Here is a 27,977-nt window from a genome sequence, read left to right as displayed (position 1 = left end):
TTTAGACAAAATCCCTAAACCAGTTTTTATGGCATAGAAATGTTTGGTTGCTTAACAACGAAGCTCAAATTAAAATTATTATAATTTTAAAACCAATGTTTAAGGTATAAGTTGTATGCTTGTCGACCTACGGCAAACAAAACCTTATAAGATCTTTCTTTCTTTACTATTATAAGGATATAGCTTGATCTTAGGAGGAAACCTAGCGACTTCTCGCCCAGGCATGAATAATACCAGCACGGTAGAAAGGTAAAATAAACACTTTATTATTATTATAAATATTGTGGTTAATCCTAAGGCAGTTAAAATAACATGGGAGAAAAGTATAACCAGTATAATTAACAGAAAACTACTATTTACTTGTGGTTTCATTCAGGTTTCCGGAGAATAAGTTCACTTAGTTAAGTAAATTAATCAGTATTCAAAGCAAAAAGAGCACTCTGTAAATAAAGAAAGAATGAATATAATTAGAAATGAAGAAATAGAAAACAATTATACATTAATAATTATAAATTAGAAAAGAAGTTTTAAATTACATTAAATAATAATTTTTGCAGGAGAACGCAAACAACAACATTGAACTCAAACTCGCATGAAATAATTATTTAGAAAATGTTTTTAACCCTTAGTGGTCAGGTATCCGACCACGTTCGGAGCAAATGTTTTCAAAAAAGCAGTATAAGTACTATATTATAAACACATTTTCTCATGTATTATCTACAGAAAATATCAGCATTCAATATATACTATTATTATTCTGCAAAAAATATTAAATTTACGTGAAATTTTAAGCAAATTTTAAAACAATTTGAAACTTTCCATATGGAGAAATATTGAAGTTATATTAAAAAAGTCATACAATAATAAATTACGTGCTTTTATCTAGGGAATAAAGTTGAGTTTTAAGAATATCATAAAAATTAAAATTTTCAGAATTTTGAAAAATATTATGAGTTTTTTGATGAATTCATGATGTTCATTGTTTACATAACAGACCACAGTTTCAAAAATATTTAGGATAGAAATATTCTGGTGCGTCATTCCCTAGATAAGTACATATATATTAAGCATACAATGTTTCATAAAAATAAAAAATAATAATTTGATTTATCTTGCACCCTGTAAGCAAGTTTTTAGAAAAAATATATTTTGAGAAAAATGCACTTGAAGTTTAAAATGCTATATTTTAATTATTAAATCTTTACCCAGATACATAACTCCGCTCTTTTATATAGGTTAAACCTTCCTTTTGTTCAAAGTTATCTGTTTTGCTGTTTATATTCAGACTAATTGTTTTTTGTGGCAATTTTTACTCTGGGTAGTGAGTGATATTTTGATAAACTTATTCGCTCCATGTCGAGCGTACTAAATCTTTCGACTGCATATTCACCATTTGGCATATCTATACAATTTAAAATAGGTGGTAAACCTAAAAGCACTCTGTTAAAGTGCATAGCAGATATATATGCCCCCAATTTAAGAGTTTGTAATTCCACAATGGCATCCATCGGTAAAACCTTCCAAAAAATGTCACTAATTTTTTTTTTTTTTCCATTTTGTGTCTTTCTTTATAAGCACTTTTATAAAAGCTTCTGATCATATAGTTTTATATATACACTCTTAAGAATACTAATTACATTTTTAGCAGTCCTTTGAATTTGTTTGTGTACACTCTTCTAACAGATACAGCTCGCTGATATTTACAAAAATGTCTCGTCGATCTGGGCACTGACAATGCATAGGTTGTTTTGCACTATGGAAAGTGCGAAAAAAATGAAGCAATAGCAGTAATTTCCATTTTTGTTCCTGATTGTAACTCCACTTTGAAGTTTGTCGATAAAGACATGCATTAGTGAGCGACGTTGACCTCTTCATCAAGATATTTTTTCTAACTCAGGAATGGGGCTTCTGAATATGAATTATGCGTTCATATTTGGTGGCACTATTTAAACCTAAGTATTTTTCACATACAAATTACTTTCAAAAACATCTAATGATGAGAAACAATTGAGTTTTAATTCATTCGATGAGAATTGCTTTATTAACATTATTCTCAACTTCCTTCGCAACCCGTTTCAAAAATTTGTTCCTTACGCATTTAGGTTTACAAACACAGCTTCGATTTTTTATCACCCTTTATTATACTTTTAACTCAAATGCTATTAAAAATAATCAAAGAATATGATTAATCTAATTGCAATATGTGATGTTTCGAATCAGTTCTATTCGATTCGAAATGACTAGCATATGCTGATATATGAAATGACTACCATATGCTAGCGACGACATACGCTTTCGATATGTAATTAATAAAAATTTTTCATTTTATTGGAAACAATTTCATGTTGCTTCACAGACTACAGATAAGATTCTTTTCATTCCCTCTCTTTAAAAGCTTCTACATTATATTTCAAAGGTAAAAAATTGTTTATGTCCATTTTTAGCTCTTTTCAACCTTTTGAACGCGCACTTTCGGTGATTTAAATGCCCATTTTCGGTTTTTGCGTCTTTATGAAATCCTTAATATCTCGATTTCTAATTAATGTAGAAACAAAAGCAGACCAGTTTTGGAAAGCTATCCAGTGAACAGTCTATCCAATGAACGAATAAAATTTATAACAATAAAACCAATAAAACAATCTATGCAATGATCGAATAAAAAATGGCCATATTTTGTTTGACAAAATTGGCCTTTTCAGCGTGTTCGGATACCTAAGCTCAAACTTACATGAAATAATCGCTCAGAAAGTTTTTGAACCTTTTGTGGTCTAAAGTCTATTCCCAGTCGCAAAGCTTTTTTCCGTTCCGTCTTCTGTGATTTCAACTACACACAGCAAAGAACCATACTGATCTTAAATTATATTGAGAAGCTTCGGAGATACATAAAATTCGAAATAATACTAGTTTACAAATAATTCGAAATAATACTGGTTTACAAATTGCGTTAAGTGTAATTATGTATTTTCGCTTCTTAAAATGTTTTTTTTTAAATAATACTCGAAAATGGAAAAAAGAAAGTTATTCAAGGAAGTGTACCGTGAAACTAAAAGTAGGCTGACGAATTTTATTTTGACTCTTTGAATAGCAACTTTGATACAGAAAATGATAGCCGTTTTTTTTTAAATATTTATATGAGCGATTCTGATAGTAGCATAGTTCCAATAAAGCGAAGAATGATGCAATTAGAAATTGATATGGAATCAGAATAAACTGATGAAAATGAGAATATTGCTATAAATTCTCTTACTGATTTGTAACAAAAATCAGCCTAAATCAAAAACTGATTTTTCGACGAGATTTAAAATTGTTAGATCTAATGCTATTCTTTTATTTCACAGAACCTATCGATTTTTTCAGACTGTTTTTGACAGGTGCACTGCTTGCAACATTTGCACTAAAATCAAATAAATGCGGCAAAAATATTTTGCCGTATAATTTTAATTATTATTATTTATATTAAATTAATTTTGTGCACATGTTAACATGCTTTTAAAACCCACGGCTTCGTACTAAAAATGTGTATAAACTTAATATGACTGCAAATAGTTAAATCGATGGTCTAATCTTGGGAAGCGTCATCTTGCCACTCACTAAGTGGTTTCTTTTTCTTTCCCAAATGACCGAGAAGGCAACAATAAATCAAATTACTTAAAATGTCACTTTTCACCACAAATAATACTTGGCAAGAAAATAAATAAAATCAAAACTAATGTGGCATAATTTTTAAAACATTTTGAAGGAATAACAAGCCAGGGCTAGGCTTTAAGGAGTGATGCAGATAGAAAGCTTATCTTAACTGTAGGGGCGGTGCACCTGCTGCTTGAAGTTTACTTTACTCTTACATATCAGTTGCAGTCAACATGAAATACAAGATTAATGGCTGCATACGATATATATTTATACGATCAAGAAATTTTATTTTATAAGTGATTTAAAAAGGCTTATATGTTCCAGATCACAAAAAGTTAACTCAAAATTATTATAACATCACCTGCTATCATCACTTTTATACCGTGTATTTTTTGAATTTTGTAATTTTCGTAAACAGTTTTGTTTTTTCTGACTCTTCGTAATACTATTCGTTCGTAATTAAAAAACTAATCGCGTTTTAGATGAGGCTTAGTTAATTTCCTTTTTAACTTAGTTTCTTTCCATGTTATCCAAAAAATAGTAATATGATTATAATAGATTTTTCTGAACAACGTCATTACAGTTCATTGATAGAATCTTTGTTTATTTGTTTGTATCATTACATTCGATTTTTTTCTTTTTTATTATAATTATGAAAAACTAATATTTAATATCACATACATACGCACACACACACACACACACACATATATATATATATATATATATATATATATATATATATTAAAAGTAAACAAGATAGTTATTAGTAATAAATTGCCTCATACTTTGCACTAAAGCTGCTAAGTAATAAAATAATAATTTATTTACTAGTGGATTAATGAATATATTACCTCCTTGGAAAATAAAGTAGTTAAATTAGAATTCTATTGTAATAAATTTACTCATTAGCATATTTAAAGCTGAATAATTAATATATTAAAAAAATTGGAACCAACAAATTAAGCAATTATCGCTATTGACCTGAAATTAGTTGACTTTTCAATGGGGAACAAACTAACTTCCGATCAATAAACAATAATTAATAGATGCGTTATCATCTTTCTCTCAAGTAAGAATCAAGGCTAAGAAAGCTGCTCAGAAGATTATATATAGATAGAGAAAGAGTATTGCATGAGTACAATGCTCTCGCTTTATAGATATGTGTTTGTGTCTTCTTTTTAATTGCTTTTTTTCTATGTTATACTAAAACTAGTATTATGTCTACAATAAACCTTTTTGAGCTATGTCATCTCAAAATTAATTATTTTTATATGATTCTTATCTATAACTTATGTCGCATGTAGTTACATAATGCTTCAGCAATTCTTAAGAGTTATCTTCTACAGATGGAGGTACAAAGACAGATTTAGACTTGATAAAGCCCTAAGCTATTTAAGATATGGGGCCCTTTATCAGTCTGTTGTAATATATTTTAATATTATTTATACTATATTTAAATTTTTGGGCGCCACTAAGCTATAGCTTTGTAGCTTATACGTAAGTCCGAACCTGGGAGGTACCAGTAAAAAAATCTTTGACACAGATTAACTTTTAAAAACATCTTTAACCAATTTTCGAATTTCATTTTAAAGTAGTTTTCCCCTAGTTAGCTATAACGAGATCAGAGTTTCGTGAAAACAAGTTTAAAATATCTTCATTGCATTGTTTTCAAGAAGAATTCTATTGCCGATATCTTCTAAAATTTATTTCGCTATTCCCGAGCGAATTCCAATCGACAGAAACGTAGAGTCTACTATTTCAAATGCGTACATAACGTGTATAAAAAATGAACAAACTTGTATATGATTGCTGAATACTTTTCCAAAAAATTCAACAGCAGTATCATGAAAATATTCTCATAACTTATGAATATCATTTCAGTAATCGCTTGAAATAAAATTATGAGTATTTTAAATCAAATTAATATCTATCTTTAAGATTTACAAACAGAACTCAAGACTAAACACGGTGTTGCTATGTTTTTGCAACACCATCATTTACATTTGCAATTATTAAACCAGATTTGTTGCTACAATTGATTCAGATTTTCCCCTAAACGGCTTTTATATCACTTTTTTTTTTGTTTCGCTGAATTACTTCTCAATCATCTGAAGTTACCACTTTTTTATTGGCAGATGGTAATCTAAGAATAGAGGTATTGAACGAATCGTGTCCATCCGTGTAATATTGATATGACAAATTGTAAGTTTTAACGATTTACTTCTTTGTTTCTCATCCTAGGAATATAAACTATTTTATTTTTGGACCACAAATATAGCGTTGCTGCGATCCTTTCCCTCTTCTAACGCTATCAGGTGCGCTATGTTTCGCTAATAAGGATTCATAGCACTTTAATGAAACTGAAGTTATCTATCCAAATACGGTTTTTTTCCACATTATTGATTTTCCTGCATACAACCATATAGAATTAAATTTGGATTTCAAAAGAGAGATCCAATTTCCGTCATTCAGATGTTCCACAGCACAACCAGTTATTTTTGTGTTAAGATTTTGTAAAATCCAATAATCTTAATTTTTTTCAAATTCATTCTAGAATAGACCTCTTTTAGGACATTAAAAAGTTTATGAAGCACTTTTTACTTCCGTTCCGCAAGCCTTTATGGTGTAATTGTCAGCGTATTCAAGAATTCCAGCGTTCGAGGCCCGGCGAGCGCACTGCACATTTTTCACCTTAATGCACCAAAAGCTTTAATGACTCTACAAATTATTTTCTTATTACATATAAGACGTTACAATTGTTTCTTAACACAAAGAAGTATTAATATGTTCATGCCATCAAACATAAGACTTTTACATACTACTTTACAAAAAAAAAATATTTAATCGGAATTTTAAAATTTGTCTATTTTTGTGAAGAACACTGATTATCCTCAAGCAAACAGAAGTTTACAATTTGATTCAGGATAAAACTAAAAGTTTCCAGGTTTACTTTTTTCTCTTTTGTATTCTCACCTTTTACGAAGAACAATTTACAGTTGCAAATTTTAGCAACTGTAGTTTAAAAGTTTTATTACTATTCACAAAATGTTAAGCATATAGTAAAGTATATCCATACTAAATAGTCAAATTAATCAAAATAAAAAGATTATAAAACGAGATCAAATACCATCCTACAAAGGCTTCTGCTAAAACTCCAAAGCAACAGTCGTACGATCGCCAGTTTAAAAAGGCATGGGATATGAGAACGTGTTTTATATATAAGATCCAAAACATTTACTTTCAATACGAGTATAATCTCAGCAGATGGGAAAGAGTAATGAGACACATACATTCTTTTTACTAAGCTTCGAAGTACTGAGCATACCAATATGATCACAATAGATGTTTTTCTCGGGCTTCATTTTTCAATTAAAAGACCGTGTTTTGCATCGAGTAAAAATAAACCAAAAATCTTCCTCGTGTTAGACTTTACAGCATTAAGAATCCAATTACAAGTTGGTTTTATTTTTAAAGAAATGCATGCTTATGTTCTGTATATTTCGAATTTTTTTTTCAGGAACGTACGTCGAACGAAGCAAACAGGTCTGCTTACATGAAGATCAGGAATCAAAATTCCTGTATAAACAGTTCGATTTCAAGAGCAAACCAGATTTATAAGCGATCATATTTCAAAGCAAAATATATTTTTCACCAAAATACGTCTCCTAAAATCCTTTCCTTTAAAATCTACCTTCCACAAAAGATACACCAAAGGGGGAAAAAAGCAATTTTCCGAGATTCTTTAAAAAAACTGAGAAGAGGTTATTTCCAAATCGAGAAAACAACTCAACATGAAGAAAAAAACTGGATTCGATTGAGGCATGAAGAAACAAAAGATATATTCAGCCATTTTTATTCTGTCCTCAATCTTTTTCGCTGTCCTTTTTCCTTTTTTTTTTCATCTTGTATGTGATTGGATGCCTGCTTGAAAAGGGGAAACATTATATATTTTCCTTTACCTCCCCCTCTAGACGACAAAGCTTGTTATGGATAGCGCCCTCAGTAACATGAATAATTTCCATTCGGGTTTGATATCTAGGGATCACCCTCTTCATGTTCATTTGAAGTACGTACATCTTTTTGCATACTTAAGTACAAAAAGGTGTTATTTGAACTTTACCTTTACTTTCTCAGATTAAAGTAAAATTGCTTTTAAAATTTTATTTATTTAGTGTATAGAAGAAGGGAGAAATAGCAAGCTTATTTGAGAATATTGTAATGCACACAAATTTGCTGAGTTAGGGATATGAAATTTACTATAACATTTTTGTTTTACTATACGACTGTTTCTTTATATTTATAGTTTTATTATTATTACGTTTTGTTAAATTTGTTAATAATAATCTGATTTATGATAATAAATAATCTGATTTATGTCATGTATGCAAACTCCCACTTCCGATGGTTTTGCAAGTTACTGAAGTGAGAAATTTGACATCAGCACATAAATAGTTAATTATTTAATTACAGTGTAAAATCATGAGAACAGATCTGCATTGTTAAGTGAATATTTACAGTAAAATTTGACCAATTTAGAATTTGCTACGTAATGGACAGTTAGAGCGAAAAGCTGTCGAAGCTGTCCAAGTATTGCAGAATATTTTGAAGAGATTTTACATATTATTTTTAGTAATAGTTATTTTAATTTGTTAGCTTTTCCTGTACCTTTCGATTTCTCTCGCGTTTTCTCCCTATAATGTTAATTAGGATGAACGAATGTATCCAACTGAAGTAGCGAAAAGGTTAGTAAGAACGCGGTTTCTTTATTGAGAGTGCACGTGTTAAGTCTACCAGCTGTTTGAATTTTGAATCTCAGCTGTACATTCTTGCCGCCGAAATTAGTGTCTCGCCGGTGTAGGTTTCTGAGTCAACCCTACTAGTTAAAATCGAGCTCTATAGTCTTGCAGCACTAATTACCTTTGAATTAATATTTTACAATATCTTTACGCTCTCACCACAAGTGGCTGGTAACCGTGTAAGCACGTAAGTCCATGCCGTTTATAAACTATTCCGTTCAATAAAAGGTCCTTTTACCTCTTCCTCTGCTGTATTCATCTTCCAGTCTTTCGAAAATTCGTAACACAGACTTCAGGTAGGTATAGTTACAATGTATGTTAGCATAAAAAACTAGACCCTACGAGTTTTTATGAAAAAAATATAGGTATTATTAGCCCTCAGATCATATAATAATCATTATATTGGGAGTTGTGCATTTCCAACCAATTAAGATATGGGAAACTAAATTTTGTTACTGAAATGTCAGGACCGGATCTGCTGCATCTATTATATCATACCAGATCTGCGGCATCTATTATATCATACCAGATCTGCTGCATCTATATTATCAGTGGCTCTGGAAAGATTAATTGATTAAGACATGCAACTCGAGTGGATTTGCATTTGGAAACAGATGCCTAAATGCACGATATTTAAGGAAAATTGCTCATATTATCAGTGATTCACGAATATTTCAACACATATCCCTTTTTCCCGCATGATAGAATATAATTCTCTCGCGTTTGACTTTAACGTGCATTCTAAATAATATGTAAAAGTAAAAATATTTTATTTTAGTATGCTCTGAAGTTAAAAATAAATTTGCATTCATTCTTCGATAGAACATTAGGAGAATCAGATTAATAAATTTTTATCTAAACGTGTTAACTAACTATCTGTAACACAAACTAATGGAAATATTTTAATTTTCAAGCAGAAAGTCCATGTTACTACTATTATTATTATTAAAACTCAATTTTGATGAAAATAGGAATCGATGAAACACAAGTGAATGCGTTTTCGTCACTAAATCTAAAGAATGCGAAGAAGTGTTTGAGAGGACACAACTTAAGTCACTTGCAACATCCAAACTACCGTATTTATGCGAATCTAATGCGCCATCGAATCTAATGCCCATCCCCATTTTAAAACTTTAAATAATAAAAAAATTGTTTGTCGGTGAATGTAATGCGCATCAATGATATGAGGAATTTATTGAATCTTATTTTATACAACAATGGATTTGTATATAATCAATTAATGGTATGATAATTTTATTTAAATTTAGATACCATATTTTATACAACAATGGATTTATACATAAAGTAGCAGAAAAGAGAATTAACCTAATAGTGGGATATTGTCATGTGAAACAATCATTGTTAATTAGCACTACCGTATATACGGTACCTATCGTAAAATATGAACATGAAGTAAATCATTTCTATCTAGCTAACTCACTAGAAACATTTCTATCTAGCTAACAGTTTCTACAATCACTGATTAATAGTAAACGGCTTTATTCACTAATGTTTTCATCACTGGAATCCTCGCAGCTCTCTTCGTCAGAAGCAGATTCATTTCTTCTTTCCTCATCATCGTCATCGTCATCCTCGGCGTTCCAGAGCACATCATCGTCACTGCCATTTAATGAATTTGAAATGCAGCATTTCTTGAAAGATTTCATAATCATTGGTGCTTTTCCAGGCAGCAGAAACCCAGTGTGCAACAATGTGCGGTGCAGCACGCTTAATTTTTCCTGTCGGGGTCAATACACGGTTTGGCTCACAAAACCATTTTTCGTACTCTGCCTGAACGTACCCCTTAAAAGGTTTATTTATACTAACGTCCAGGGGTTGTAACACAGACGTCATCCCTCCAGGAATGATAACAAGATCACTTCCTAGGCTGTGCATCTTCTTTTTTACGTCGTCGGTGAGATGACCACGAAATGCGTCCAGACAAAGCATTGATGGTGGATTAGAAAGCCCACCGAGACGGCGTTTCCAAACATTTCGGAGCCAATCAAGCATTAATGATTCCGTCATCCACCCCTTCTCTTGGTTTCGAATCAGGACATCATCTGGGAACAGCTTTTCATTCTTAGGGGTTTTAGGGCATGTTTTCCGTTTGAAGATTAAGAAAGGGGGAAGTTTGCACCCGTCTGCTGTTATTGCCAGCATGACTGTTACGCGTTGTTTTTCACATCCCGAAGTTTTGATAACTTCCTTAGTCCACTTCTCCGTAATGGTGTAGTTACGAGGCATATCAAACCAAATTGCCGTCTCGTCAGCGTTGCCAATTTGCCCCATTGAAAAATTCTTTTCCTTCCGAAGTGTGATGACATACCGCTGAAATGTTAGTAGTTTTCCCTCAAAATCTGCAGGAAGCTTTTGGAATATTTTTGTACGGCGTCTTAGAGATAAACCCATCCGCTTCATAAACCGATCCACCCATCCGCTTCATAAACCGATCCACCCATCCGCTTCATAAACCGATCCACCCATCCACGGCTAGCATTAAACTCTTGTTTCGGTATTCCAAGAGCTTCAGCCTCCTCTTTTGCTTTATTTCTTATGGTGTCACTAGTCACAGGTTGTCCTTTCTTCCTCCTTTCACGTACAAATTCCAAAACTTTTTCTTCAATTTTAGGGTGTCTTCCTTTGCGAGGGCCAGTGAATTTCTTTCTACTAGCTTTAGTTGCAAACAGTGCCAATTTCTGTTGCCACCACAAGCGAACATTGCTCTCAGCTACGTTGAACTCTTTCCCTACCTTTCTATTGCTATTTTTTTCAGCATAAAGAATTACTTTACGTTTGAAAGTAGCCTCATATGACATTCTTCTCTGTTTGCCCTCCATTTCGTGACTACGTACTTTGCAGTTTGTATCCTCTATGCAACAATGTGTCAAAGATAAATGTAACGGTAAATGTAGTCGAGAAATTTGGTTGATGTCATCGGCGAACTTTGCACTCGAATCTAATGCGCCATCGAATCTAATGCGCACCCCAATTTTGAATACTACATTTGGCCAAAAACGATGCGCATTAGATTCGCGTAAATACGGTATTTTGAATATAAGTCCATAGGGGTATTTGCCCTGAAGGACTATTAATTTCGCTTTGGCATTTTGCGTTGAAAATTTTAAAAGGCTGTATCACTTTTCAAATCGTTTCCACCACATATTATCGCCCAGTCTTATATTTAAATAAATTAAATAATGAAGAATCTGCATACATGTATCTATGTTTCTCGCATTGTGATAAAACAACGGTACCTAGAGCCATCAAGATTTGAATAACGTAATCTCCCATAGAATATGGGCATGTAGAATCCCTAATTTTAATTTGAAATTTGTTTTATTGTCGATTTAATATTTTGTAACACTTCAAAGAATTTTTTATTAAAAACTAAACAATTTCAAAGCGAGCAATGGCAACATTGTACGGAAAAAAATTATCTCCAGCGCGCTAGACTCTGTATCAGAAATTCTTAAGATATGCTGATTTTAAAACTAATTTGCGATATTGCTGTTGAACTGAATTTTATAGTTTGAGTACGTAGAACATGATATTTAATAAATAAAGGTAACACACAAAACGTTAAAAAAACGCCTCTTTGGACGTAATTTAAAATATTAAACCTTTCAGAATTTTTTTTGTTTCTTGTGTAATACAGGTAAATGCTTAATCCACAAACATAAATCGGCACAAACTTTCTGTGTCAATAGAAGCAGTACGCATGTAAAGTTACCTGTCAGGTTCGCATATGAGCTGTACATTAACAGTTAAAGTTTTCTCATGGAGGAAGGAAGAGTTTTAGAAAGCATCACCTACCATGCTTTTAAACTTTAAGGAAAGCGTTTCTACTCAGATTAGTTGCAGACATATATGCAATTACAAGTATGCTTTATAAATGTCACAAAGTTTAATGTTTTCTCATTTTCAAATTAAAAAAAAACTTTGGATAACATGATAAATCTAACTTTTCGCACGTTCCTCCGGTTCCTATTCTTATATTTCAGAAAATTTTGTGCTCACCATAAAAAATAAAGCATAAAAACTTAAGCTAAATTTACTGAAAGATTTAATTATAAATTGTGCGATATTTAATCTCATTTCCAATTAGCATCGACGGGTTAGTAATAAATTAATTAATATAATTCGAGGCTGATTTTTTGCTCTTAAATACCATTCAATGACAGTCTTTTGTGGTTTATAATGATTTTATTTAAGATTTTTATATATAGTATACGAATAGAACTTTTATACAAGTAATTTATACGTTTCAAAATGTAAAAATATGTTATTGATATTCTCATGAAGCTTAATATTTCAGAATCATAATCTGGTAATCATAAAAATTTCATTAAGATACAAATACTTTTTATTTTTAGTTAATGCGAGTAATATTACAAGTTAGCTAAGTGCCAGTATTAGCTATTGTTTTCTAGAAGACGATTTCTATGAGATTCTACGAACAATACTCCACTATAAAAAAATAACCATTCTTTTTCATAAAAATCTGCATTAAAAATTCTCGCCAGCTGATCTCTTAAAATCAGAAACCATTTTGCAAACGATTTCATGTTTTTCGTTACGTACAAATGCACGTTTTTTGCTCTTTAATTTAAATACGACCCCTGAATATAATTCCTGACTTTTATGTCAAATATCTAGGCCAGCTATTGTCGTACAGGGGTAAAAAATTTCGCGTTTTTTTTTTTTTTTTTTTTTTTTTCCATAGCGAGTACAAAATTTTCCTAGATCTAAATATGGGAAAGAGGAAAATGTTCGAATAATATGTAAAAAGTTAGATTTCGGAATTTTTTAAAAATTGATTTCTTTAAATTTAAAAATGTTATCATTAAGCTTCGTGTCATTTAAAACATTTTTGGTATAATATTTCCATTGCCTGTGGTTGCAAAATAAAAGCCCGATAATGAGACTATATGTACTTCAATGTATGTTACTGAAAAATATAAAAAAGAGGAGGAAATGGAGAACTCTGCAATTAACAAAAGATACGTCTACTAAAGTGTAATTACGCGACAGCACAACGGAGAAACTTCTGATGTAAAGAACTTGAAAGAGAGCACTTTTAGTTTTGAGTAGCCAATGAAATATCTTTCATTAATCCCATTATTGCATGAAAGAAATAGAAATCCATCAGAAATTTTTAATGAGGAAGTCAAGCGTTCAATCTAAGCATTTTTCTACCAACATTTATCCATAATTTCTTTGTCGAAGTCTTTTGTCCTTTCTTCCATTTGATTATCTAATTAATTTTCACCCGAATATCATTCTTGCAGAAGTAGCAAAATTAACGTTCTTTACCAGTAAATATTTTTTTTAAGTTGCGCTATGTTTGCTTTTTTATGTATTGCAAAAAGCTAACAATGACTAATATATAAATCTTCGGATGAAAGCATGTGAGTATGGTTATTAATAGCTTGTTTCAAATAATAAACTTAGTATATGTATTCCTCATTCATTGCCATCTATTATTAATTTCTTCTTTTCATTTGAATTATATATAATACAAAAACAAAAAGTGTTCAAAAATAATCCAAAAAATCGTTTATAACACTTTGCTCAAGAGTATTTCTATGTCAGCAAATTTCTTAAATTAGAATACAAAGAGAACTTTTCTTTATGAATATGGCGGGTAGTGGCGGACGGTGTGCCAGAGCAGCGGCTCCAAGTAAGGGCTAATTAACTGACTAGATTGCGATTTATTAAGGCAGCGTATTACTTGCTGGTTATGGAAATAACACGAATTTATTGTAAATCCGTGAAAAGCTCTGTTAACAATATGTAACAACATTGAAGTCATAGGAATATTTACTGTAAGTTATTACCCTTTTCATGTGAGGATCTTGCTAGCGGTAAGAGTCTCTCAAGTCGAGAGATTTAGAACATTCTGACTTGTTGGTCTGTCTGAAACAATCTGCAGAGTGAATTAGTCAAGCCTTCTTAATTTTCCAGCCGTAGTTTACTTCTCCTGATTCTTTGTAGTTGAAACGATATCAGAGTGAAACAGGATCATTGGTTCCAGCCTTCCTAAAATCGAGAGACTTTGATGACAGACAGAGTGCAGATCATTAAAATCCTTAGACACTCATCCTAAGTTATGAGTCTTATAATGTCAGGTGAAGGCGTTTTTAATAGACGAATTATTGGTTATGTCAGAGAATGTTGTCTCACACCTCGTAGCGTGTCTTACACCGTCACATACTCCCTCTCCATTAATTATGGCCGTTTGCGAAAACATATACATACATATATGTATATATTTCCATACAAACTACATAGATGTATGCATACATACGTACATAAAACGCATATGAAAAAATATGCGTGCATATACGTACATATGAAAACATATGCGTACATATACGTACATATGGAAACATATTGCACATACACGTACATACATAAATAAAGATATTCAAATAGTTATATATTTCATTAACCTTGTGTATGAAGTTATAACATTAACCATGCATATTACAACCATGATTTTAACATTTATACGAAACTATTATTACGTATATGTGCATAAAGTAAGTACTACAGAATTTGAGAAATTGATGTATTTGCAAGATATATTTTTATTCTAAACGAATGCTTTGTATACCGTAAATAGATATGAAGAATTAAAAGAACTTTTATAAAATATGTAATTTAATTACAAAAAACACTGGAAATATTATTTAAACCTACAGTTGCCTTATTTCTTGAAAGTTTATAGCGCCCTGGTGTGACTTAAATGAAGCCAATAAAATAACACATTTCGCACGATAAGAATTTTAAACTGTAAGAGAACATCACCTGCATGCATAAAGAATGAAGGAATTTTATTTTTTCCCTTCTATTCATAGGGAGAAAGAAGGAAAATCTTCCCCTCGTCTGTACTTTTAAATTCATGAGCTGCTTTGCAATAAGAAGTGAGAAGACTACTGAAATTCTGAGCACTATCGGGGAAGGGGGAGAACCAAAAATATTTTACTACTACGTATTCAGCTAGGATATGCAGAAATATGGTAATCTAAGAGGTATGATGCCGAATTCAATGATTCTAGAAAATGCATATTAATCCGAACACTCTTTACACTTGTTTATAATTACCTTTATTTAAAAACTGAAATTCTCAGTCTTAAAACAGAATACAGCAATGATTTACGGTACTGCTAAAGTCATAAGATTCTATATTATAATAAATACAGCGAATATAAATATTGTAATAAATACAGCGAACTCCTTCTTTATGCAGTTTACCTTACAGGATTTTGATTCAACACAGAAAAATGCAGCTTTCTTTTCAGACGATTTATTTTGATCAAAATCTTCATGATCTTTCAAAATTTTGCATTTGAACTTACAATTCATAAAATATTCCTGTTTAAGAAATTTCTACAATTTAAGTTCTTAAAATCTCACTTTTAAGCTTAATTTTTAAAAGTAGGTATTACCTTGAAAATTACATAGACCCCAAATTATAGCTCTCGTATTATAATCTACCCCAAATTATAGCTCTCGAGCGTAAACACAATGACCAAAAGGTTTTAAAGAAAAATTTAATTCCATTTTTACACAAAAGAATCAGTCTTTTGCAAGAAAGCAAACTATTAATAAAATTTAACTAACAATAAAGCGTATATGTATTTTTTTTTCTTTTTCTTCTTCTTTCTTTCTCTCTCCCTCTTTTTTTTTTTTTTTTTTTTTTTTTGTTTGTATTTTGGAGATAGTGCTATATCATTATCCTTATGAAGGGTAATTTTATTTCACCTATGTATAATTACCGTTGCCAATTTATACAAATAATGTTAATGCATTTTAGTAAGTAAATGCATTTTAGTAAGTAAATTTTAGTAAGTAAATGCATTTTATAGATAGTGTTAAAAATTCTGAAATAATTTGATGGTAAAAGCTATTAACTGTTTTTGTGTTGTAGGTTTTCAGCATGGAATAAATCTTTTATTTTCCTTACTATTCTTTGCATATTTCCTTGCATAAGTTCACTTTATAAAGGTTTCTGAAGAACCTGTTTAACATGTAAAAAGATTATTCCATGTGTTTAAAAATGATTATAAACAATTTAGGACAGTATCATTTTATTCGCTTTTGATCCAATTATTATTATTATGCACTTATTTATTTTTTGGATAAATATTTTTAAGATAATAAATAATTAAGAAGTCAAACGTATTGTAAAAGATAGCTTTAGATTATAATTTTGAAATTTATACTTTACATTTTCTATAATTTTGAAATCTGTACCTTACGTTTCCATATGCAGTGATTAATACAGTAAGGAATGTTTCAAACTTTTCTTACAATACTAAAATCAAAATTTATTTCCGTATTTGATTGCTTTGCTTTTTAAAATAAAATATATATAAGCAAAAAAGAACCTTCCAGGTATTTTGTAATATAATTATTGGAAAATTCAGTGTATATTTAGCTTTAATTCCAACAAAAAATATTAAGTTTAATTAAAAAGCTTTTTACAAAAGTGAGGTACTTTGCTTCTAGTTGCTTCTGAAGAAGGTAAACACAGATAACGCCTGAAGTAGGAAAGTATTCCATTATCATTCAGAAGGCGGTGCACTTCTTTTGAGAGTAACTTCAAATGAATGCTGATTTGCTCTATTTTTAATATTCAAGTCTGGCTTAATAATTTCCTCTTGAAAACAAGATTTTTTTTATTGTTTGTTGAAATCTGTAGTTCGCTTGAAGTCATCAACAAACAGAGACTGATTAAAAAAATATTAACCTTAAATTTGCTTTGAGATTACAACATCGATCTAAAAAAAGGAATTATATATTTACTTTCTGTTCTTCGCCTGGTCAGATTTCTTAAATATAATCTAACTTCAGTGGCGAATATTAGCAGCAATTTTATTTTTCTTTACTGAATTTATACCTACAACAATTAATGAAACTTTAATTATTCATAATTAATGTTATCATAATTAGATCTTACAAAACATATGAACTAATTCCATTGAATTCTTGATTTCGCCACGCAATATTGAACCTGCCATTTGTAATGCCAAGCTTACTTTCCCCCCAATGTCCTAATTTAGGCACTCTATGTTCAACATGCAATTTTTAGTGCTACTGAATGATTAATAGTTACGAACCTTGTTTATTTTTATTTCTTGTTGCGTTATAAGCGAAATATTCCTGATTTTGCAACTTTATTTATTTTTCTGATAAAAAAGAGGAATTATCATTCTATGAAAAACTCATCATACTTAATGATTGCAATCAGTTTTTTTTAATGCTGGTAAGCCCTTGCCATCAATACCGTTTATGTGGATGTTCCATTAATACCAAAATTTGTATATTATTTGTTTCCTTTGAAAATTTTATTTGCTTTGCAAATTAATGTTTTCCCTCTCATTAAATGTCGCAATAAATTCACTTATTTAATATTACTTCCTTTTAGAGAACTCATATTTTTTAACTTACGGCTCCTTACAAAAAAAAAAAAAAAAAAAAAAAAAAAAAAAAACATACAATTTCAGGCTGTATTTCAAAGAGAATGGCTTTAGTTAAAAACTTACTAACAACTTATGCTCTTCTTAATTTAAACATGAACAGAAGGAAAATAAAGGTAGCTTGATAAGGGTTAGACTAAGCATGTCTATCGTTAAGCAAGTAAATATAAAGGAATTATATTATAAATAATATAGGTGTATTCCAACTGCGCTAATGAAACTCCCCTTCGGGTCGTGCTATAGTCCAACTGCACCAATCAAAATTTCTTCCCCCTGCTGCCTACAGGGTTACAAATTAGCTTTTTGATGCCAATTTTAGCCAAGAGGAAGATGAAAATAAATAAATAGAATTACATATCACAAGAACAAGTAAAAAATATCTAACAAGCAGGCTAATTACTTGAATAACAGTAATAAATGCGAGAGCTAACAAAGAAAATAAAAGGTATTGGTAAACATACATATTAGCATTACAAACATCTTTCATTTATTATAATAACATCATAAATTAAATAATTATAAAGCATACCAATTATATTTTTAATAAATTACATCAATAATAACTAAGATGTCTGAACTAGACTGCAAAATTTAACAGAGTTCACTAGCGTGCAAAAAATTATTCCATATCAAAGTGTGTTAAAGTGTGCTAAAAGTATTTTTTGTTAATCAAAGTAATCATGTAAATGTTTGCAGAAATAAAATTTAGTTAAATTCAAAAAAAAAGCTTAGCATGAAATCTATTATAACAACTATTATAATTATAAATCTATTATAACAAATTATATTATTATTATTATAAATCTATTGTAACAACATTACTATGCGTTTGAACACTGACGTATAAATTGTAAATACATTAAAATTATTATGATAAGAATTTTTTTCTAAAATTTATCTAGAAGAAAAGAATTAGATAAAAAGTACTGCAAATTAATATAATCAATCAGGCACAATAAATAAAAGCTTATTTTTTAAACAAAAAATTAAAAATTGGGATTCAAAAGTTTGTGTAATATACTTGGAAATATCTGAAAATAAAATTAATTAGAAACGTATAATTAAATTAATAACAAGCTAATTAACAGCAAAATTAAGCTTAATTTCACTCAATCTACAACAAGCAATCGATCAGGAACTCCACGTAACTGAATTTTTATTGCTAGTTTACGTAGATTTGCGTATAAAATGAATATTTGTATTTGTGAAACAAGTGAATAATGTACTGATAGTCCAACAGGAATTAAAATAACAAGTGAATAATGTACTGATAGTCCAACAGGAATTAAAATAACAAGTGAATAATGTACTGATAGTCCAACAGGAATTAAAATAACAGTGGTTAAAATATGAATACTTGTCAGAAGGTATGCAAAGTTAACATAGCTAGGGAAATTGAATGATTATAGAAAACTCATAAAATTAAGCGCTACAGTGTGAAAAGAAAATTCTGGAATAAACATGTTAAGAAACTTAGATGGAGAAATAATCTTAACTTATTGATATCCAATATAAACTCTATGCTTTTGGAAAAATGTTACATATAATTTGCACCGAGGTATCAATCACCGAAACCGAGTTAATTTCATTCATTATTTTTTCTTATTAGAGGGATTTGTAAAAAGATATGCTAAGGTAAAGGTAAAAATTTTTGTAATATTTTTAAATAATAAATTAATAGAGTATTTTTACTTCATGAACTGAAATTTTTACGCTACATTTTTACATAGTAAATAAGTACAAAAAAAAAAAAAAAAAAAAAAAAAAAAAAAGAAAGAAAGAGCTGAGGGATCACTGGGACTAGAAACTCGGATCGAACTACCAATGTTTAGTGACTTTTCCGCTTGATCATAAGACCTTTTGAAATTAGGCTGAACAGTATATTAAAATAATAGAAGATACAGCACACTTAAGAACAAAAGTGGACTGAATTAGAGATTTACATGTTTAATGAAGGAGTTAAACTTACCTGCATGCCATTATGAAATAGGAATGTAGCATAAAGGCATGAGTGAAGAAGGCAATGGCAATCTAAATCATTGTAATCTAAATGTATAACATTTAACATTATCAATATCTGCTATTAATTTCAATACTGCTGAAAAAATTATAAATGAATTATATTATAAATCACATGAACTCGTTGCATTATAAATTACAATAGTAAGAAATATTATTAGCGTGATTTAGCGACTGTCTTTGTTAACAAATAATTTCAAGTAATTAATTTTACAAATAATTTAGCCTGAAACTAGGTTAGAAAATAAGCTACATGCTGTAGATTAAGCTTTGCCAAGGTGTTAGAAACATGTTCTATTAACTAGAGTTGTGATGCAAGAATTTTTAAAAATTATCATTTAAATATAAATTGGCATAAATACAATACAAAGTATATAAATTCTACATACATGAAAACTTGAGCACAGTGCAACAATATGTGAAAAAGGAATGGATTAAAAGGGAACTGAAAATCCCAGGATATGAATATAAGGGAGTTTAATTTTTTTTTTTTTTTTTTTTTTGGTAAATTATGAAAATTCTGCTGATGCTCAGAATTATCAATTTATTAATTAAATGCGTATAACAAAATTAAATGCCAAAGTACATCTGGTGGAAAACAGAATAAATATTTAAACGTTTCTAGTACTAAAATATGGGATTTGTAACAAAGTTAAATAACCTTAAAATAACTTCAATGACTAAAAATGGAAAGCTTAATACGAGAATATATTGCAATAATATTAGTGCGAATTTAGAACGACTTAAGAAGTCAAATTTTTAGATTTCATGAAGAGAAATTTTTAAATTAAATTAGAACTGTTTACCTAAAATTGTAAATTTGAAAGTTAAAACCATTCCGCTGTCTAAGAAGATTTGTTAATATTTATCTAGACAAGAAACTTATTTAAGGTGAGCTATAAATCCGATATTTGATAGGTTAATTATGTATCAGTTTTGTGTATGTCATTAATCTATGAATTTTACTATTCAAAACTGATACATATATATATATATATCAGCGACTAAAATCTGCAATTTGGAAAGTTTTTAATTGTTACAGAGAATAAAAAAGATCTCGCTCGTTATTCCTTTAAGTATCATAAAACCTTAAAATGAGTGTAAAAGAAGTTTATTTTTACGTTAGCACACGCCAGACTTTAAATTAATATTTGTTTTGCATGCACAATTTTTAGAATATTGATAAACGAAAATAAAGGCTTGCAGTCTCAATAGAATGTCCCATTAATGGCGATAAATGCCTTTTTGTAGCACCCAATCTTCTTGGCAAAGAAACAGGGAGACAGGAAACGTCGCGCAGTTCGTGGATTAGATAAGAGGGGGACGGGGATCTTCGATCAAATTTGGCGCAGTTCGTACCCAACCAAATAATATATATATTACATTATAAATAAATTCTTCAGGAGCATAAACTACCATGGAACTCATAATAGACGTTAAGCGAATTATCGCTGTGTTTGAATGAACTACGGAGTCTTGAAAAAGTTCAAAACAAACCTTTTTATGTAAATTAGAACTTGAACGTAAGAACACATCTTGTACTTAATAAACCAACCACCACTTGTGGCGATGAAATTAAAGTAACAATCAAATTTAAATTTAAATGTAGGCTAGTACTACACAAGTAAATTTAAATTGAAGTTGGCTCAAAACTCTAAGTGGCGTGACGTTTTAAATGACTGCAGCTATACCACAAAGCCGAATAATTACAATCTGATCAGAACTATCGAAACCTAGTAACGTGACATCGAAAGTCAGAAACACGCTCTGCGTTACAGTTCGAAAACCTCAGCTTAAATATTTTGTAACTCATTTACGTTTCTGTTGAAATAGGAAGAAGAAACAAAGAAAAGAAGAAAATTATAAATAATTGGTTAGTTCAAATAATAAAAGTTACAACTTTGTAGAAAGATTATTAATGTTAAAATGCTAGAAAAATTTATAATTTAATAGGTACAGGAAATTCCAGATATCATTTACCTGAACAGTGGTTTTCCTCATCTGATATTTAGATTTTATCAGTTGTCTAAACCAACTTTTTCCGAAAGGTTGGTTTAGAAGTTTTGAGCGATAGAATTGGACATACATGGAACACAAAACACACATGGAAGTTATCTTAATTATTTGAATACATTTCCTTTAGCTGATTTCTTTAAAAATGAAACTGTGTTCTTTATTATAATAATAATCTTCTGAATATAACCTAAACATTTTTGTGTGTATTTCTCTAAGACACACTGCACATTTAAAGTATAATGTTGCCACTCGTAATTAAACTACAATGTACATGGTATAAATAATGCGTGTTTATAAAATACTATAACATTTTAACAATATAATGTATACCGTGAGTTGAAAATGTTTTAGAACTAAATTCTAACTCATACCAGCAATCTTGACAAAAGATAATTAACGGCATTTATTACCATAATATTTCAATTTGCTTTTTCTAAAATATCGCCACCTTATGGACTCATGTTTCTGTGCAGTTAATAATTTATTTTTAGGCAGTGAATATCTACTGTTATGGGTTCGTAAGCTGAGCAAAGAACTGCAACAAGCGTTGTTTCAAAGCGAGATAAACAACATCGGAAGCATTTGAAATACGAGGATGGAATATTCACGCGATACAAGATTTTTAGTTGGTACGTACGGTTTTGTGATTCAGAGTATCGGACAAAGCATGGAAAATATGCCATACTAATTGCTAAGAATACGACATTGGTCAGATTGAATGATGGCTAATGCCTTAATATTATAAGGTTACTTCTTAAGAACTGCCGTACAAGAATTTGAATAAAGATAATTTTTTTTCTCATTTTGACTCTCACGTTGAATTTATACATAGCATGATTTAATTTAAAAGGCAGACGTTAATTCGACTTTTCCAATTTATAATTGGGACAGAAACTCCATGTTTTGCTTATGATCCTGAGATAAAATAGCATTGATCCGCTAGAGATACACAAAGTTCATCACATCACATAAACTTTGACTGCAGAAATCTTGAGTAAGGATGATGTCGGCGGCTTTTTTTTATTTGAAGGAGTAGTGCAGGAGGACTTGGTTGCTGAAAGATGTATTGTGATTTAGAAATCTTATAAAGATATAATAAAGTGATTTCTGAAGAAAATGTTATTTATTCGGCCTAGTACTCAATCGAATAACTAGTTACAGCTGCACGACAATGCGTCGTCTCACATTCCATTGTCGTCAAGCAGTTTTTAACTACGACGAGTATCGCAATTTTCAATTGTCTCTGCCTTATTTGCAGATTTGACACAACTTTCTCTTTCCTTAAGTGAAGTTCGCCTCAAAACTCATGATTTTAAAAGCACTTTAATAATTAAGACACAATAACACGCTGAATAAATACTAATTCAGAAGTCAAACAACAAAAATCAGCGTTATACCTACAAAATTTTCACAGGACTAGTTTCGATGGTTTTACCGAACCACCATCTTCAGCTGCAAAACCGCAAATGACCGCAAACCATTTGCGGTTTTGCAGCTGAAGATGGTGGTTCGGTAAAACCATCGAAACTAGTCCTGTGAAAATTTTGTAGGTATAACGCTGATTTTTGTTGTTTGACTTCTGAATTAGCACTTTAATAATTCAAAAAAACCTAAATAGAGATTTAAACAATATTCCAGATGGTGAATGCGGAAAAGGGATCAAGCAGCTTTACGAACATGCCAAGCGTGTTATAGATTTAACAAGATTGCATTCTGAAGGTTAAGAAATAAGCTTTCTTCAATTTCAATTCAGCACAAACTTAGCCTCAAAATTCTGTATGAGTCCTGAGCGTGTTAATCAAAGCAGTATTTTGTTAGCGATATAATTTTCTAAATCCATTATATCTATGAAATAGAATATGGGCATACAAATATCGACAAGCATTCACTTTTACTTGTTTTAGGGTTAATATTCGTATGTCAAGGTGATGATTTTAATGAATTAAAAATCCAGTAAAATTCTATCACAAATTTTTTCAAGTAAGTAAACATTCTAAGAATTATTTCAGTATACTCTCAAAACATGAAAATGTTAAAAGAAATCTCTTACTAGTACGATTTTAGCTGACCAGTCTGTAACAAACACTTGAATTTAAGACGTTGACAAGTCAACTGTCGTATCTTTCGTATTCTTAAGAGAAACGTGATTCCAAAACTTTGAGAAAGACAACTTTTACGACAGCTATTCCACCAATAGACTGCAAGCGTCTGACAATTCAGAGGAAAATGCTAACTCTATTTTTCAGCCTTTTTTTCCCTTTAACTCTGCTTTAAACTAGCAGTTGCAACTATTTCTGTCTACGGAAAACCTAGCAGCATCTTACTTTACGATGTCAGGGACGGTATAAAGCATTTTATTTTACGATTTGGTCTACAAAAGGCATCTTAAAGCATAATGTCTTTCGTAGTACATTTCAGACAGATATCATTGTATCACTTTATTGACAATACTTTCGATTTTTATTGTTTCAGATTCTCAAACATTGCGAATTTAATTGCTTTAGCTCCAAATTTAAGTTTTTTGTGAAAATTTATGTTTTCAAAAATAATATTAAGCATTCAAATATTAAATGTAATAGTTTTCGTATCTTTTTATCAGCATCAGCTCACTTATAGCAAATAAAAAGCTATAAATTGTTTTCAAATCATTGACATATGCTTACACAAACTCCTTAATAGAAGGATGTAATATAGGGGAAGGTTGCTATCGGTGGGCCGCTTTTACAAAATGATCCTTAAAATCCTTCTGCTTCGAAGTATCCTCATGCTTCTACGCATTATACTAACTACCCAGCATATACTATAACATACCTAAAAATTCCTTGAAAAATCTTCCTTAATTAATGGATTAACAATTATGATACTATACGAGGATCGTAATGTAAAACACTTTAAGGCAATCCTAAAGGCACCAATTATCAATTTCCTTATTATCGATTTATTACTTGTATTGTAGGGATTTTCTTAATTTGCGTAACAAATTTATTTTAAGTTTTCCTGTTCTCGACTTTTCGATCTTCCTCTCGCATTCTCCCGCCAGGATGTAAATTTTAAGTTTAGTGAAGTGGTATTTAAACGAGTGATTATCTCAGTTTATTCAGAGCGTTTTTCGCTAGCCTAGCGCACGTTTCGTTGTTTTTTCACAGTAACTCGAGTAAGCCCTTTGGCCTTATCAGTTTAGTATCACGCCGGTTAGATTTCTGTGAGTCCATCTCTTAGGAGTATTTTTGAAGTACGTTCTTGCACTCGTTTATTTTTCAGATTTTTGATTTGTATTCTAGTCTACGTTTTAGTTATCGCCGCAAGTAGACGGTGTTTTTGTAACGCACGAAGTCCGCGCTGTCTGTTATTTTAGTTTGAGTTAATAAAGGGTTATTTTGCACCCTTCTTCTGTGCTGGTATTTATTTCACGCCTGTGCGAGAATTCGCCAGTTTCATTGTAGGATCTAAGTCAGTATATGTGAAAAAGTAGAGATAGATCTTACAGTATTATCTCTAATAAATATATAAACCCTAGAAAAATTCAAATTTTTAGGCTTCAGGACTTACTATGACATACATTCATTCAACGGACATGATTCGAAAAAGCAAATTATTCGACAGGGCTGGAGCTTTGTGCACAACTGACCAAACCATTTCATTCCAAAGATATTAAATAGCCGCGAAAGCGGCTATTTAATATAATATCTTAAAAGAGTTATTATAATATCTTAAAGAGTTATTATAATATCTTAAAGAGTTATTATTAATATCTTAAAAGAGTTATTATAAGAGTGAAAAAATATTTAATGATTTTAACGAGCCATCTTTCTATTGAATTAACTACTATTTGAAAACAATAAACATAAAATGTTTGAAAGAAAATGGTAAAAATAATTAAATAAAGAATCTGAAGGGATTCAGATTTTCACATTCTCCAAAAAGGGCTCTTTTAACGTTAACTTTAACTAGAAATAGGCTAGGTGGAATAAAGAAATATTTTTATACGATATAAGATGAAAATACATTTAGACTAGCATGAGCAGATTAAAAAGTAGAAAACATAATCTTCCTAAGAACTGCATCTAACTGTTTTTATATAGCTTAGTTTATTAATTAGTAACAGACAGACTAAATTTTGACGAATGGCAACATACTCGAATGAAAAGAGCATCTTGTATAGTTCCTCCGCCTGAGCTCATATCCATCGCGCAATATCTCTTCGGTATTTGAAGCTAGGTATTTATTTATTTGAAGCGGCTCGAAGAAAATTCATAGGATAACAGCTATCTGGTAAAAATAATTATTTGTTGGTCATCTGGTAGTTAAAAATTATTCAAAACAAAGAAATTGCATGAAATAGCATTGTTTGCTTATGAGCCATTATTCGATTATCAGAAGTAGTTCTTATTCTTCTGCACATTTTTGTAACGTAAGTCAAATGCTAATTAACAAATATAATAGAAGTTAAAATTTTTATAACATTGTTCATACTTGAATTTTAAGCTGCTTAAATGCGCTAAAAAGATAGTCTCTATAGTTAACGCATAGTCGCTACTACTCTTAATTGACTTCTGTATTTAACGATCTCAGATACTATGATAGTTAGACCAGACTGGCGGATTCCCACTCTGCTTGGTCTGGCTTCTAATCCTGGGTAAGAAACAAACTTATGTGATTTTAGCATCTTTCTGGCATGCAAGAATTTAACAGGTAGTCGAGACAAAAAGTCCTCTCTACAGATTGCTGGTAAGGAAAGAGGCTAGGAGAATCTCAGATTCCATCCCCCAAGAAACTTTCAATCAGAAATAGGATGGAAGTCAGGCAGAGGTCACTTGTTTCTTTTGGTATAGCAAAATAATAATTTGTATAATGTGTATAAATGGAAATTTCCACACATGCAACGAATGTATCAAAGCATATTTTCGAGCTGATAATCACATTTACACACTGGATTTAAGAAATTGTAATTATAAGAATTTATTAAAAATAATATATCCGATTTAATATCACCTTAATAAGTATTGACGCTTTAGGCTAGTTAAAGGAATCAAAATTTTCCCAAACTCGTTCTTAGCAGATAGTATTATACGAAAGTATATAAATGTTTTACTAATTCGAATGTTTACTGTGCGAAAACTGTATAAAAATTTGGATTTTATATTTAGCGAATGTTCTCGACCGCAGTATTGAAACTGTTTTTCTAAAATGTTTTCCTAATTAGAGATATTTACTAAATTACTCATAATGAATGAAGAATGCATTGTATTTTCACTGTAATAATGTGACTGTTTATATCGAATAACTGTACTTTGTAACAATTTTACTCGTTAAACGCATCGAGTAAATATTACCCCGGATTAGTTAAAAGGCTTTTCCTAATCTTTAATCTGTTTATTTATGTAATTAGCATACGTGATTGCCGATGATATGACATTTTTTTAACCTTTATCCGGAATTACTCATAATGAATGAAGACCTAAAGCGTTGTATTTTCACGGCATGAATCATTGACCATTTAAAACAACTCTATGATATTGAGTTAAAAACTATTGTATTTAGAGAGATAATTTTAGTAGAATTCTCAGTAAAATTGTTGTATTTTTCTGTGTAATGTAGTGCGAGACAAATTTTAAGAGGAAGTTATGCCGGAAAAGTAAGAATACAGGGGCACGTGCATTTAACATTGAGTGAATGGGTATCTCGGTAATTTGGCGAGATATCACCAGTCACCAAGCTGACAACGATTTTGGCGAGAAATCATCAAAGGTCGCCAAATTTGATGATAATCTGGTGACATTTTCGTCCGGTCGCTGTATCACCGTAATATGTATTGAAATTGAATGAATGTAAATTGACCACTATGTTTAGCTATACCATAATTCCACCCTTGTATTGCTTTCAAGTAATTTCGAGAAGCAGAAAATACTAGAAAAATCTCGCGGCCGGTTGAAAACTATTTAAGGACGAAGAGAAAACATCTTTTGTCTGTTGCTTAGTTATTGTTTTTGCGAGTTGTTAAGCTTCGCGTGACCTGAGATATCCG

The 27,977-nt window shown here is 30.5% G+C and overlaps 1 protein-coding gene across 7 annotated transcripts in view; it reads right to left on the bottom strand.

The window, feature by feature from the left end:
- Nucleotides 1–27,977, bottom strand: part of LOC118182039 (uncharacterized) — a 670,352-nt gene that overhangs the window by 356,968 nt on the left and 285,407 nt on the right. Inside the window, exon 3 of one of the 7 annotated variants that reach the window (XM_085822013.1) lies at nucleotides 361–440. The exons of the other annotated variants lie outside the window; for them this stretch is intronic. The gene's annotated coding sequence lies outside the window, so the exon portion shown is untranslated. The remainder of the gene's footprint in view (nucleotides 1–360; nucleotides 441–27,977) is intronic. 7 annotated transcript variants of the gene reach the window in all.

This window comes from Stegodyphus dumicola, chromosome 8, assembly GCF_044657685.1.
Source record: "Stegodyphus dumicola isolate Sdum_Otavi_A_Nest chromosome 8, ASM4465768v1".
In the NCBI taxonomy this organism is placed as follows: domain Eukaryota; kingdom Metazoa; phylum Arthropoda; class Arachnida; order Araneae; family Eresidae; genus Stegodyphus; species Stegodyphus dumicola.
The sequence above is the reverse complement of the archived record's forward strand: the minus strand, read 5'-3'. Positions and strand labels throughout refer to the sequence as shown.